At 40.0% G+C, this 14,183-nt stretch overlaps 1 long non-coding RNA gene across 1 annotated transcript; it reads right to left on the bottom strand.

The window, feature by feature from the left end:
- Nucleotides 1-10,488: 10,488 nt before the first annotated feature.
- LOC114176980 lies at nt 10,489-12,116 on the bottom strand. The gene is made up of 3 exons (XR_003603091.1): nt 12,079-12,116; nt 11,901-11,970; nt 10,489-10,525 (listed from the first exon to the last, which is right to left on the bottom strand). It is a non-coding gene; the product is annotated as an uncharacterized LOC114176980 (long non-coding RNA).
- Nucleotides 12,117-14,183: the final 2,067 nt, after the last annotated feature.

The raw sequence follows: 14,183 nt of genomic DNA, 5'->3' as shown, positions 1-14,183 counted from the left end.
TATGTAAAACATCTTGCGTCTAAACATTGGTTTATTGCTCTTCATGGTAAGAAACAAATTAATGTTAATGAAGAGAATTAGAGGATAAAGTGCCCAGAAACAGAACCACCAAAGGAGCCACTAGATTGAGGAAGCTCTTCTTGAGAAGGAAAGAAGACTCCTGTCATTATTGACGTTGTCACTAGTCAAGCTTTAGGTCGTAATGGAGACATCTTCAAAAGTTATTTAGGAGTACTAGCACGTGACAAAATATCCATCCTTACTCCTAGTTTCGATCATGTGTCTGAAGTTCAACGGAACATAATATGGCAAGTTATATTGGTAAATTATGTCATGTAACTTTTTTTCATTTATATTTTCATTATATTGGTAAAGAACTTATTGATGTGCATTTTCTTTATTGTAGACAACATTTGATATTCCAAATGTGACGACACTTAAACATAAATGTATGTCAGCAGTTGCCGAGGATTTTTGTGGTTTTAAAACAAAATTGACGTCTAGATATATATGGATCTAAAAAGAATGAAGATCGACGTGAGCTATACAAGGCAATTGATGAAGACACTTGGCGTCAGTTTTTTGAGTCCCGTACATCTAAGGGATGGAAGGTTAGTTTTCGTAAATTCAAAAAATTGTTGAAATTGTGTACAAGTTTAACTAATTCATAAAATGAATTATATGTTACAAGAAAAGAGGAAAAAAGCCCAAGCAATAAGTGCTCAAAATAAAAACCCCCACTTATTCTCTCGTGGTGGGTATAGAAAGCTTGAAGAAAAGATATTGAAGGAAAAAGAGAAGCCTAGGCCCCTATCTTTTGAAGATGATAGTCTCGCACCTCATTCACCATCATCTCGTCACCGAAAGTGGAAGTTAGTCCGTCTACGATCATCGGGCACCTGCACTTCTAAAACTACACGAGAAATCTCTAAAAAAATTGTAAGAGTTAACTTTACTTTAAACAATAATATCATTCTAGAAAGTCATCATCACATTCTTGCTACTTCAATTGGACGGCTTGAGCACCCTGGATGTGTGCATGTTGTTGGATCAAGAGTCGACATTCGCTAATATTTTGGTGGCTCCTCTAGTCAGTCTTCATGGATACACAATGCTAAGTATGAAGAAAAACTGACACAATGATTGATATAACAAATCACTAAAAGGGTTATGTGTTAGTTCAAGCAGCATTTTAGTGGTCATGGCATCCTTCCCCAACTAATTCCCCAACCAAAACCTTTTGTGCCCCCAACAGGTAAAATTAACAATCATTTTGTGCTAAGTTATGATTTTCCATAATTGTGATTTAATAAAATAACATTAACATGACCTCTAATAGGTAAAAGAAGAAAAGGGAGTTGTTCGGCTCTAGTTGTACCAGGGGATGATGTAGACGATGCTCATCGATGTGAACTATATGTTCTGCATGGTACAGGAAAGACAGTAGTCACCCGTAGAACAATATTTTTATGCAGTCATTATTCTTCACAATATGGAGCTAACGGATGATGAGGTTAAGGTCATGGTAAAGAAAGTTATTGTACCAGATGCTTTAGTTCTTGTGCCAACATATGAGGTATATACTGTGGCACAGGCATTTCAGTCTGTCCTCGTCTGGCCGAAATATTTGGTTGGTTCTATTTTTGACCCCTTATTATGGATCCCCAAACCCACCTTATAGTACTCTTCATGTTAAGTTTACATGTTATATATGTTCACAATCAAATTGTTTTTTCTATGTAATAATAGTCGCATAAAGTGGAAAGTCTTCAACCTATGAAGATTCTAATATCTTTGGATGATCCTCTTGGTGCACCAGCTTACTAACATCATAAGTGATAAGTCGATGGCAGTTCCATGGGATTCTGATGTATTTGGGAGAGATAGTGACATCCCAATGTACTTGCATAAGCAAGATGTCTTAGAGCTTGCGTCGGGGATAAAAGAACTGAATATTACCCTTATTCAGTTATGGAGGATGTAAGTATCTAAACCATTCATTATGTTTAATTAATTTATCTAGTAACTTATATTAAATAAATGTTTTTGTCCAAGTATATGTTTGGTGTTAGTAACAATATGGGGTTGAGTGATGTATACGGGTTCATAGACCCCCAACTCACTCATGCAGGCAATAAATTTGATGACATTCTAGCATACGTTACCTAGTGCTCTGGACGAGGGAAGGAAATATATTTTGTCCCATATATTACTGGGTGATGAGTCATTATTTTCCCTTATTCTATTGCCTTTTTGTGCCCATCTTAATGCTTGTTTAATGCTTAATTGTCTTTTGTTAGTGCATTTTCCTCAATTGGGCTTCGTTAGACCATTATTCTTAATTTTGAATAATTTGGCATTAATTGGTCTAATTTTTCTTTTTTAATTATTTTTAGGTATTTTGTGGAACAAATTTTGGAGTTTGGACACTAATCTAAAGATGAAGAGAGAGTTGCCACATCATTGTCACATCTGCACAATCAATGAGTCTATCCACGTCACTAGGCCAACATTTTAAGCTCATAGTGGCCTTTTTGTAATTCTACTGACCATAATGACATTTTTGTAAATAGATGGGTGTGTGGTGATTTGACTACAAAAATTTAGGTTTCCTTAGAGTAACAACCACCTTCTTCTTCCCCATTCTCCATTTTCACGTCCTTGAGCTTTGGTTGGTGACCCATGGAGGTGTCTTTTTCGTTTTTTACGTTTTAGCACTCGTTTTTAACATTTTTATGCATTATTGACAACACTCAATGTGGGTTTTACGTTTTCAACTCATTTGCTAGCTTTGGCATTTCGTTTTGTTGATTATATTGACTTGAAACAGCACCCATGCATGGGGTTTCCAGTTTTTATAGAATAACAGTCATTTTTGTTCCATTAAAACTTTAGAATTCTCATTTGCTCTTGAATTTGCGTTTCAATAAGACCCAAGTTAGATTTTGATGTTCTATTTTGGTCATTTTCATTTTGAAATGTTTAATTGCTCCATTTCCATGGTTTGCTAAATTCGTGTATTGACTCCTTAATGAAATATACAATGAAGCTTTGAGGTTCTGCTTCTTTTATGAAATCTGCCATGTCTTTATCTTGAATTCGTGGAATGTATGGGGTTCATATGTTTATGCTTAATTTACATATTAAGTGCATATGTTTGGGTTTGGTTATATTCATGCTTAATGTGTGTAGGCTGTCACGAATTCATGGATGTATGCATTTCTTATTGCATAATGAAACTGGATTATAACTTTCGCTTAGTGGATCATTGTCTAATGGATTGAGAGTAGGCAGAGGTGTTAATCTAGTGGCCTATGATAAGTGAAATTGTATTTGAATTACGAAAATTAGTACGTTTTAATCAGTGTTGCATTTCATTTAATCTGTTGTAAGCATTTGAATCTGCCAACCCCCCCCTTTGTGTTGAATTACAATCTGGAAAGCTTTGAATGTAAGGTTTGGTCATTGGGAGACGACCTTGGGTTAACTCCCGAGTATTACATTTAACGGTTCTATTTGGTCGGGTACGACCTTGATCACTAGGTAAGTGTAGTTTGTTGACTTCTAATTATAATCTGTTATTTTAAGGTACAACAATGAATTACAAACCGGCTCATATGAGTGTGGTTACTATGTAATGCAATGGATATCAACCGTTGTACGTGCTCGTATCACAAATGGTTGGGAAACGGTAATAATTTCACTATATAAAATACTTATTTGCAATTTTGTCTTAGTTTTTATGTACTAATTTAAATTATTCTCTTGTGTGCAGAGATTCAGTACCACTACATCAATCCCTGCCAAGTCCATCAAATATTTAATGATAGCTTGTGCAAAGTACAATATACAAATGTACAATAGTACTTAGTATATTTGTTTATGGTAGCATATGAGATTTAATGAATACTACATTAATATGAATAATATTTAAGTATTTTGCCACATTTTCTGTTTGAATAGCATTTGACTTTTGTTTCTACCTGGTTCTGGTTTTCTGGTTGAAAATTTCCAAGTTAAATGTGTTGGATATGAATGAAACAAGACCAGAATTTAAAATAAAAAGCAACACCTTTATGCCTCAGTTGTAACCAAAATTGAGGCAGAAGGTTATTTCGATCCTTTTAATAGTTAATATGCCTCGGCTGGACCAGACCCGGGGTAGTAAATCTAGCTTTCTGCCTCGGTTGGACCATACCTGAGGCAGAAAGTATATTTAATTTTATTTTTTTTTCTAATTTCTGATACCCCATTAGGCCTCAGTGATGGACCTTGAAGCGCCATAATGGAGAGGAAGAGGTCCATGGATGCAACGGAAATGGAGCTAAAATAGAGGAGTGGATTCAAGCTTGGAGGCTCTTGAAGTAATGAAGGTGAATTGGAAAGGAAACCTAGAAGAGAAATCTATTCTAGGGAAGGAGGCTAGAGGAGTTCTTGGTAGAAACTAGTCTAGCAAAGTGACTCTAGAGGCAATAGGTGGAGTACTCTCAACACTAAGTCTATTACCAATCCAAAGTAACCTTACAAAGAGTGTGGAGTCTCTCATTTATAGTAGAGAGCATCTCCTAAAATGAAATCCAAATGCAAGACTAAATGCAATGCAAATGCAAGGTGGCCATGTGAAGCACATATGTTTAGATCTAGATTTAGATCTAAGATCCACAAAAAGTGGATCACATGCCATGTGGCATGTCACACTTTCCTCATTTAAACTTGTGCTAAATGTGCAACTCATGGCTAAGATTAAATGCAAACTTGGTCTAGACTTTTGTAATTGGGCTTGAATGGACTCAATTACAAAAGCTAGATCAATTATGACCCAAAACTACTTCTAGTAATTTTGCAATTTATTTTCAAAGTATGACCTAAATAATTGGCCCAAAATTAAAGTATACTCTAATGCTCCAACATGCATCATCTTGTTATTGGGCCTTTGATTGGGCTTGGGCCTTGAGGTACATGTGGGCCATGGATTGGGCCTTGGGGTGGATTCATCATCCCCTCCCTCTTGAAGAGGATTTGTCCTCAAATCAAGAGGGTTCTTCAAGGCCCACAGCAACTGAAGCTTGGTTCCACCAGGATCAAAAATATATTTGCAATAGTCATCAAACAAAATTTCAGTAAAATCATAAAGACTATGCAATAGATATTGATGGAAAATGTGTGAAGATGGCCTTTTAAGTTTAGAAAAATGTGATATTCGACCTACTTAACAAAAATACTTATTTCTTTTCCTACACTAGTAGGAATCTATTTCGTTTCAATTCAAAAGTTATAATAGATCACAATATTAACCTTACCATAAAATTATATGCATTGTTCCACACATATAATGTCATATATAATGGCACAAATTGTTGCAAAAGAATAAATTTGTGTGCAATTTGGAGTTTCTAAATATCTGCATAGTTGACCTTAGGGTTGACTTTCACTTTGGAGATTCAAAACCATGCACAAATTATTATAGTTAGTCTAGTTGATTTTTCCCATCATGTGTTCGTTCTTTGAGTTTGAATATGATTTTTTCTATTCTCTTGGTTCCAATAGTAATTTGATCATTCAAACATGTTTTTTTTTCGTTTTTAGTTTAATGTTGGTATAAAGTTTTTAGAGTTCTAAGTCATTTCATAAAATTTGACCCATTTGGTTGCATCTTAGGTTCACATGCATCTATAGAATTAGGTATTTTTGCTTTAGTGCATATTCTGCATAATTATGCACTTTAGCATTCAAATATTTTTATCTTAAGCATGTGCAAATAATAAAACCATCTAAATATATCCAACATTGCACCAGAATTCAAAACTAAATGAAAACCCATTTTTATGTTCAAATTTGATCCAACCTTTGGTTTTGAGTTTCTGTAATTCCAAAACTGTTTTGAGCACTTTTAGCATCTTAGTTTAGTCATTTTAAACATGTTTGAGCCATCAATTATCTCATTCCATGCATTTTACAAGGTTTTCTAAACTAATAGCTAGAATTAGAAATTTTATTCTACACTAGTTCTTTAGGTAAATTCTCTATTTTAATAACTCATTAGCATCATATTAACCATGTATAGATGGTAGGATCATGCATTTTTATGGTGCATATTAAATAGCTTTTCTTTTACTATTTGAAAGTAGCATAGAATCTTGTCCTATTTTGCTAGTTTTAAGGCATTTTTCAGGTTTGCATAGGCATATTAAAATATGCCTAGATATTTGCAGTAGTTAGCTTTGTTCATAATAGTATTTTAAAATTGAAAATATATCTAGATAGTTATATAATTGTTTCATTTTCTGGTTTAGTGCAATCCTCATTTTAAGTCTAGTTTTAGCATGTTTTTAGGTTCTCAATAGTAAACTTTTGAGTTTTTGTAGAAAGGAAGCTTTTGAGTTGATTCTTAGCATTATTTTGCCATTTCAAACTTGTTTAGACAATTGCATTGCATTATTAGTTTGCATTGCATTAATAGTTGTTGGTTTAGTACAATTTTAGTTTTTAGACTAGTTTAGTATGCATATTTCATAGGTATTGAATAGTGAAATTGTGCATTTCTTGTATTTGGCAGTAGTTAGCCTAATTTTTAGCATTCTCTTGTCAATTAGAACTTGTTTAGATGGTGGTTTTTCTATTTAGATAGCTTAAGCATTCATTTTCAGTCATTGTAGTTTAGTAACAAGACTAGTTGATGTTCTAATGCAATTTATAGGTCTGCATAGAGGTGTCTTCTCTAGTGGGTTAGGACTAGGGCTAAGGTAGGTTAGGCCCCCCAAATAATACTACATTAAGCTAGAGTTAAAGATCAAGTCGAGCTACCCAGACAGGTCCGAAGACTCAAACAGGCCCAACGAGCCAAACATGTCTAATAACCCAGACAAGTCTGAAGCCCCAAACGGTCTCGACGACCCGAACGGGCCCTAAAGCCCAAAGACCCAAATCGGGCCAAAAAATTGGACAGGTCTGAAGACCTAGACATGCCTGATAACACCAAGAGGCCTGACGATCGGGACGGGCCTGACGACCCGAACAATCCCGATGACATGGACGGGCATGAAAATCTAAAAGACATCGACGATCTGGACAGCCCAACGAAACGAATGAGCCCGAAAACTCGAACGGACCCAACGAGCCAGACGGGCACGACGATTCGGATGGGCCTGCCGATCCGAGAGAGCCTGACGACCCGAACGGGCCCGACGACATGGACGAACTCGACGACCCAGGCCGACCTGACGATGGGCCCGTCCGGGTCGTCGGTCCTATCCAGGTAATCTTTCTCATCCGTGTCATCGGGCCAGTCCTGGTCGTCGGGCCTGTCCAAATTGACGAGCCCGTTCGGGTCTTCAGGCCTATCTTGGTCGTCGTTCCCGTTCGTGTCGTCAGGCCCGTCCAAATCGTCATGCTTGTCTAGATCTTCAGGCTCGTTCGGATCGTCGGGCCCGTGCGGGTCATCGGGTTCGTCCAGGTCGTCGGTTCTGTTCGGGTCGTCGGGTCCGTCTAGGTCGTCGGGCCCGTTCGAGTCGATCGACCCGTTTGGATCGTCGGGCCCGTTCGGCTTAACGACCATGTCCGGGTCGTCAACCCCGTTCGGGTCGTTTGTTCTGTCCAGGTAGTCGGTCTCGTCCGGGTCATCGAGCTCATCCATGTTGTTGGTCCCATCTGGATCGTCGGGCATCTCCGGGTCGACGGGCCCGTCCGGGTCGTCGTTTTATCCATGTAGTCGGTCTCATCCGGGTCATCGGGCCCGTTCAGGTCATCAGGCCCGTACGGATCGTCGGGCCCGTCCAGGTTTACGCCCTCATCGGTGTCGTCGGGCCTATTTGGATCGTCAAGCCCGTCCGGGTCGTTGGACCCGTATGGGTCGTCGAGATTTTCAGGGTCGTCGGGCAGGTACGGGTAATTGGGCCTATTCGGGTCTTCGTGCTTGTCTAAGTCGTTGGTCTTGTCCCACATATAACAATATATTTTAAAAAATAATATATTTTTCATGTTAAAGATGAAAGCCCATGGGTTGACCCTGACCCACAGGGCTTTTGTAGGGTTTTTGGCCCTGTGGGCTTCTTTAATGGGGTCTTTTTTTCAATGTGGGCTTTTTTGATCCTAGTCCACATGGGTCAAGGCCAAGCCTTATGGGCTGTGCCAAATTGACACATCTAGCTTTGCATACATCAAATTTCGTTTTTTTTCATGGTTCTTGACTTTTAGCTCAATTTTTATCCTTCATATATCATTTAAAATGTGTTGAAGTAGTTGCATGATAGTTAAATTCACTAGTTTCGTACAATTTTTCATTTTACCCTACTTTAGCCTAGTTTAACTTGTATTTTAGGTTTTTAGTAGTCATATCTGGAGTTTCTTATTATTTCTGAGTTCTAACTTGAATTTCATGTTTCTTTACCATTTGGAAGTTGTCTGGATATTTATTTTGAAGTTTCAAATAGTAGTTTAGTGTTGTTTTCATTTGCTTAATAGATTAGGTTAGTTAGTTTTTCTAGTGTAGGCTTTGGGTTTTAGTTCTACAATTAGATTCTTAAACCAATAGCTTAGTTGTTTTACTTTAGTTTCATTAGGATTAGCCGGTTAAACCTAGTCTTGGCCTAGTTAACTAATTAAGCTGACAATAAAGATAAATGATGACAAGGCATCTAATCCTCTAGTGGTCCCAAAATAGCCTAATTATTTTCCTTCTAAGATGAAAACAACAGTGTGGTGATTTAAAGTAAGTTCAAAACAGTTGTGGTCCTAAAATAGCCTAATTACTCTCCTTCTAGGATTAGTAGAATAGTATGTTTAGTCTTAAACTCTTTTGTTGTTTCAAGTATGATAAGCAGTTTCTTTTACTATTTTAAGCCTTAGGAATTTGTTTTTGATGAGTCTTTGTTGTTTTTAGTGACTTTTTGGGTTTTTATCTATTTAGAAGCATTTCACAACATCAATTAATTGTATATCTATGCTTTTATTGTTTTCTAGTTTGCAACTAGCTAGATTACCACATTTTAGGCTGATAGAGTCTTTAGTTGTGCTAATTTATTCATGCATGGATAGTTTGAATATGTTTTCATGAAAAGGTTTAGTCTATATCCATTTTTAGATTTTACCTTGGTGAAACTTGAGCTATAATTGAAAATATTCTTTGTGTGATACACTCATGTTTTCTAGTTCAAAGTAGAACTTCTAATGCCAAAGAAGAATGGAGGCCTGCAAGTCAATTATAAATTTTGCCTAGCAGTGTACCAGATAATAAGACCATTGGAAAATAAAGATAAATGGCTTGGAGAGATATGACAAAGGATGAACACCACCAATAAAGATAAATGGCTTGAAGATCTGCAATATAGAACTTGTCTCCGTGAGAAAATCGCTGCAAAAGATCGTGCCAAATTTCATATGCAAAGTCCATCCACATGATTGATTGTTTGATAGGTAGAGACATAGAACAAGTCAGCCATGAAATCACCATTTTGTTGCATCTCTTCCAAGGTTCATGAAGAGCATTGTCAGAAGGAGGGCACGGAAGTGTACCAAGAACAAATCTTTCTTTGTTCTTGGTTTCAAGGGCCACAAGCATGTCATGCTTCCATTTTTCATAATTGTTGTCCGAAAGAGGGGGAGTAACAAGAATTAGGGCTGGATTTTCTCCGAGATTGACAAATAAAGGATGGGTAGGGTTAGAAAGGTGATCGGAGAAAGAAGATGCAACAGCCATGAGAGAAACAAATGATATCAATCTAATACCATGATAGTGCTTGTCAAAATGCTCGAGAGAAAGCTTCTCATTATTATTTGAATAGAAAAGAATACAGAGTGTGTTACAAAAACGGAAGCTACAAGGTATATATAAAAAGAGAAGGGAAAAACAGAAACTGGAAACTGAAAGATAACAGTATCTAAATTAACTAAAAAATAACAAATTATCATGGGGGTTTGAAATCCCTAGTAACTTATGAAGACTCTGAAACTCCTGATAATTTATGAGGGTTCTGAAACCCCTGACAATTTACGGAGCTTTTAATACTCCTAATAATTTGAAACTACATGGAACTTCCATTTTACCTTAGGTTACTCAAAATCACCGGTTATTTGTTAACAATGTTGGTTTTATTCGAAAAAAGTTAAAGTGCAGGTGAAGTACTTAATGGAAGTTAAAACTCTTAAAAATGCCAAATAAAACCTCTCCTAAAACCAATTTTTGTTGTAGAGGAGATACGAGATCTCGAATACTTGCTTACGAAAAATGCTGAAAAGAAAAACTGTAACGTCCCATTTAACTTATAAACGAAATTAAAGGAAACGCCACACATAAGATAACATAACAACGCAGTCTTGGGGTTCATGACGTCACCCCTACAAAACCAGGCACACCACGATGCCAACTAAAAACAGGATAATCGTTTACTTAAGAGTTTACAATCTAACAACTACGAATACAGGGGCCATAGCCCTAAGGAAAACATGAAAAGAAGAAGCGTGAGGTCTAGCCCAGATGGCTAAGCTGCTGGATCACCGTTTCCCTGCTGACCACGAGAACTTCGCCCATCTGCTCCCATCAACCAAGTCGATGATCATCGCAAGAAAGAACAGCCACATACATCACAACCATGCAACAAAACGGGTAAGCTAGAGCCAATCAACATATTCAACATGCAATCAAATATATTCTCATCATCTCATCCGCATAGCAACCAAACATGTTATGACTCTTCATTCAATACACTACGACTCGACTCGACTCATCCGGATACGTATAACTTAGTCGGATTCAGCGGATGCTTGCGCTTGTGGTGGATACCCCTGCTCGACCCTGAGCTGCTCGATCCTGAGCTATGTGATACCAGTGTTACAATGAATCAAAATCTCTCCCACCACAAGGTTAGCCCTTAGTGAGTTTCAAGCCTCCTGCTACTCCCACCACAAGAGTCAGTCCGCTCTAAGTGAGACTAACTGGCTCCTCGAAGCGTCAGGATGCAACCTTACCTTGAATCCTTACCTAGTTATACCGATGGGGCACCACCATGAACACCCACTAGCAGGGGCCATGGAATTACGTCCCGACCACTGAAGCGCGACCCCGGAGGTCTCACCTAGAGACCCCAAGGAATTACACGCTGACACGGACCAACATTCATAAATCAGCCATAAGAGAATATTAAATCATGTTTTTCAATCCCATAACAACCCTTGAACTTTATTCCTCATATGCATCACCTCTCAAGTTCATACCTCTGATCATCACCGTCCCAATGAGTCTAAGGTCTCATTTCATGATAATACCATGTTTCCTTTAGTTCAAATCCATTCATTCATTTCACATGCTAAGTCCCCACCACACTCACCATTCATCATTCATAAATCATGTCACGCATATATAGCAACCCATTAGGCGTATATTCATACATCAGTACATGCATCTTATCATAGCAGTCATACCCAAACAAGTCCAAGCACAAGAGAACAAATATGCAACCCCACATCACGCTGTCTCGTCCAAACCCCTCGCTCAGGCTGAAGGGTCTCGCTCAGGCGAGACGTGCTCGCTCAGGCGAGCCCCCCCTCGCCTAGGCGAGAGTACAAAGAAAACAAGGGCATGGCAACACGGGATCTCGCTTAAGCGAGATCCCTCTCGCTTGGGCGAGTTGCCTGCTCGCTCAAAAATTGAGCGAGCCGCCCGGGCGACTTTTCGCGCAAAAAACTTAGGCGAGCTCCCTGTTTCATCTCACCTAGGCGAGATGGACTCGCTTGGGCGAGATTAACAGGTCTCGCCACTGTTCTTCGCTGTACCGCCATGTTTTCCGGCCAAACAACACATACAAAGCGTTTCACACATCAAAACGACAGATTCCAACCATACAATGTAACAACCAACACAAAAACAGTTCTAAAAGAGTCGAAACTAGAACCCTAACTTCCCGTACCTGGAAAAGCTTAGCGAAGACCTCTACTACGTGGCCACGAGCTCGGCAGCTCCAAGGATGCGCTACAGGGCTGCGGCGAGAGTGGAACAGAACCAAACAGGTGAGTTAGCCAGGGCTCTTACAACAGATCACGAAAAAAAAACAAAAGGGAACTAGCACGAACTCGAAAGTCACTTACATGGAGTAGGGAATAGCTTCGAGCTAGCTTGAAGATGGCGCAACCTAACCCTAGTAGAGCTTTTCGTGAGAGGGAGAAAGGGTTGACGGTTGGTTTTCTGAAAGTGTGAGTGTGAGATGGGATTAGGGCAACACTAAGGGTGTATATACATTGGGCTAACCCTTAGGCCCACTTACAAGAGCAGCCCACAAATTCTAGGGCAGAAAGGAAATGGAGCCTTACATTCTCCCCAACAACAAAATTTTCGTCCTCGAAAATGAAAGACTCACCAGGTAAACAGATGGGGATGTGATTTTCTCATGTCCTCCTCTAACTCCCAAGTCGAGTCACCCGTCCTCCGATCCCAAATGACTTTAACAAGACTAACGGTCTTCCCACGACGTTCCTCAACCTTGCTATCCTCAAGAGCTATGGGTGGTACTTCCACTGAGAGGTCTTCCCTGATCTGTATATCTTCAGCCTCCAACACGTGGGCCGGATCAAATACATACTTCCTCAGCTGTGACACATGAAACACTGGATGAAGGTTCGCCAACTGCGGGGGTAAGGCTATCTCATAAGCCACTGGTCCAATCCTCCTCGTGATCTGATACGGGCCAAGGAACTTGGGTGAAAGCTTCCTTGAGCGGAGAGCCCTTCCCACGCTTGTGGTTCGGGTCACCCTCAAGAACACATGATCTCCCGGTGCAAACTCCAAAGGTCTCCTCCTACGATCAGCATAGGCCTTCTGCCTACTCTGCGAAGCTAACATCCTATCTCTCACCATCCTCACCTTCTCGGTGGTCTGTTCTAACAACTCTGGTCCAACTAATACTGCCTCCCCATCCTGGTACCAACAGAGAGGAGTCCTACACCTCCTGCCATAAAGAGCCTCGTATGGCACCATGCCGATGCTCGCATGAAAACTGTTGTTGTAGGTAAACTCGATCAATGGCAACACCTCATCCCAAGCCCCCAGATGGTCCAATATGCAAGTCCTCAACAAGTCCTCTAATGACTGGATCGTTCTCTCAGACTGACCATCGGTCTGAGGGTGATAAGCTGAACTCATGGTGAGCTTGCTACCCATAGCACTCTGTAGCGTCTGCCAAAACCGGGATGTGAACCGTGGGTCTCTGTCGGAAACTATGCTCGAGGGGACTCCATGAAGTCTCACTATCTCCTTAATGTACAACTGGGCTAGCTTGGCCATAGACATCCTCAAGTTCATCGCCAAAAAGTGAGCACTCTTGGTCAACCGATCCACTATCACCCAGATAGTGTCATGTCCTCTAAAAGTCCGTGGAAGATGAGTCACGAAGTCCATGGAGATACTGTCCCATTTCCACACCGGTACTTCCAACGACTGTAGAATGCCCCCGGGTCTCTGATGTTCCACCTTCGCCTTCTGACAAGTCAGACAGGCGGATACAAACTGAGCCACATCCTTCTTCATCCCCTGCCACTAGAAAGTTTCCTTGAGGTCCTGGTACATCTTAGTCATGCCAGGATGCAAGCTAAGACGACTCTTGTGTCCTTCCTCAAGGATCAACTTCCTCACCTCGGCATCATCAGGTACGCACACTCTGCCTCGAAACCTCAGTATGCCATCATCACTCACAGCAAAGTCTCTAGCCTCATCTGATCCAAGCTGTTCTCTAACTCTGTTCAGACTAGCATCCAGCAACTGCCTCTCTCTGATCGAGCCCAAGAAGTCACTAGATATAGTAAGGGTACTACACCTAATGGACTCGGACCCCAACTCCACCTGTATCCTCATATCTCTGAACTTCTCTAGTAGTTCCACCTCCTTAATCATAAGGTGTGCAGTGTGTACCGTCTTCCTGCTCAGAGCATCTGCTACTACATTTGTCTTTCCCGGATGATATAGAATCTCGAAGTCGTAGTCCTTCAGGAATTCCATCCACCTCCTTTGCCTCATGTTCAGCTCTTTCTGATCAAACAAGTACTTTAAGCTCTTGTGGTCGCTGAACACCCGAAACTGAGCACCATACAAATAGTGCCTCCAGATCTTCAAGGCAAAAACTATGGCCGCCAATTCCAAGTCATGAGTGGGATAGTTACGCTCATGCACCTTAAGCTGCCTCGAAGCATATGCCACCGCC

The sequence above is a fragment of the Vigna unguiculata genome, chromosome 3 (assembly GCF_004118075.2).
Source record: "Vigna unguiculata cultivar IT97K-499-35 chromosome 3, ASM411807v1, whole genome shotgun sequence".
NCBI classification, from domain to species: Eukaryota; Viridiplantae; Streptophyta; class Magnoliopsida; order Fabales; family Fabaceae; genus Vigna; species Vigna unguiculata.
This window is presented reverse-complemented; position numbering and strand designations above follow the sequence as displayed.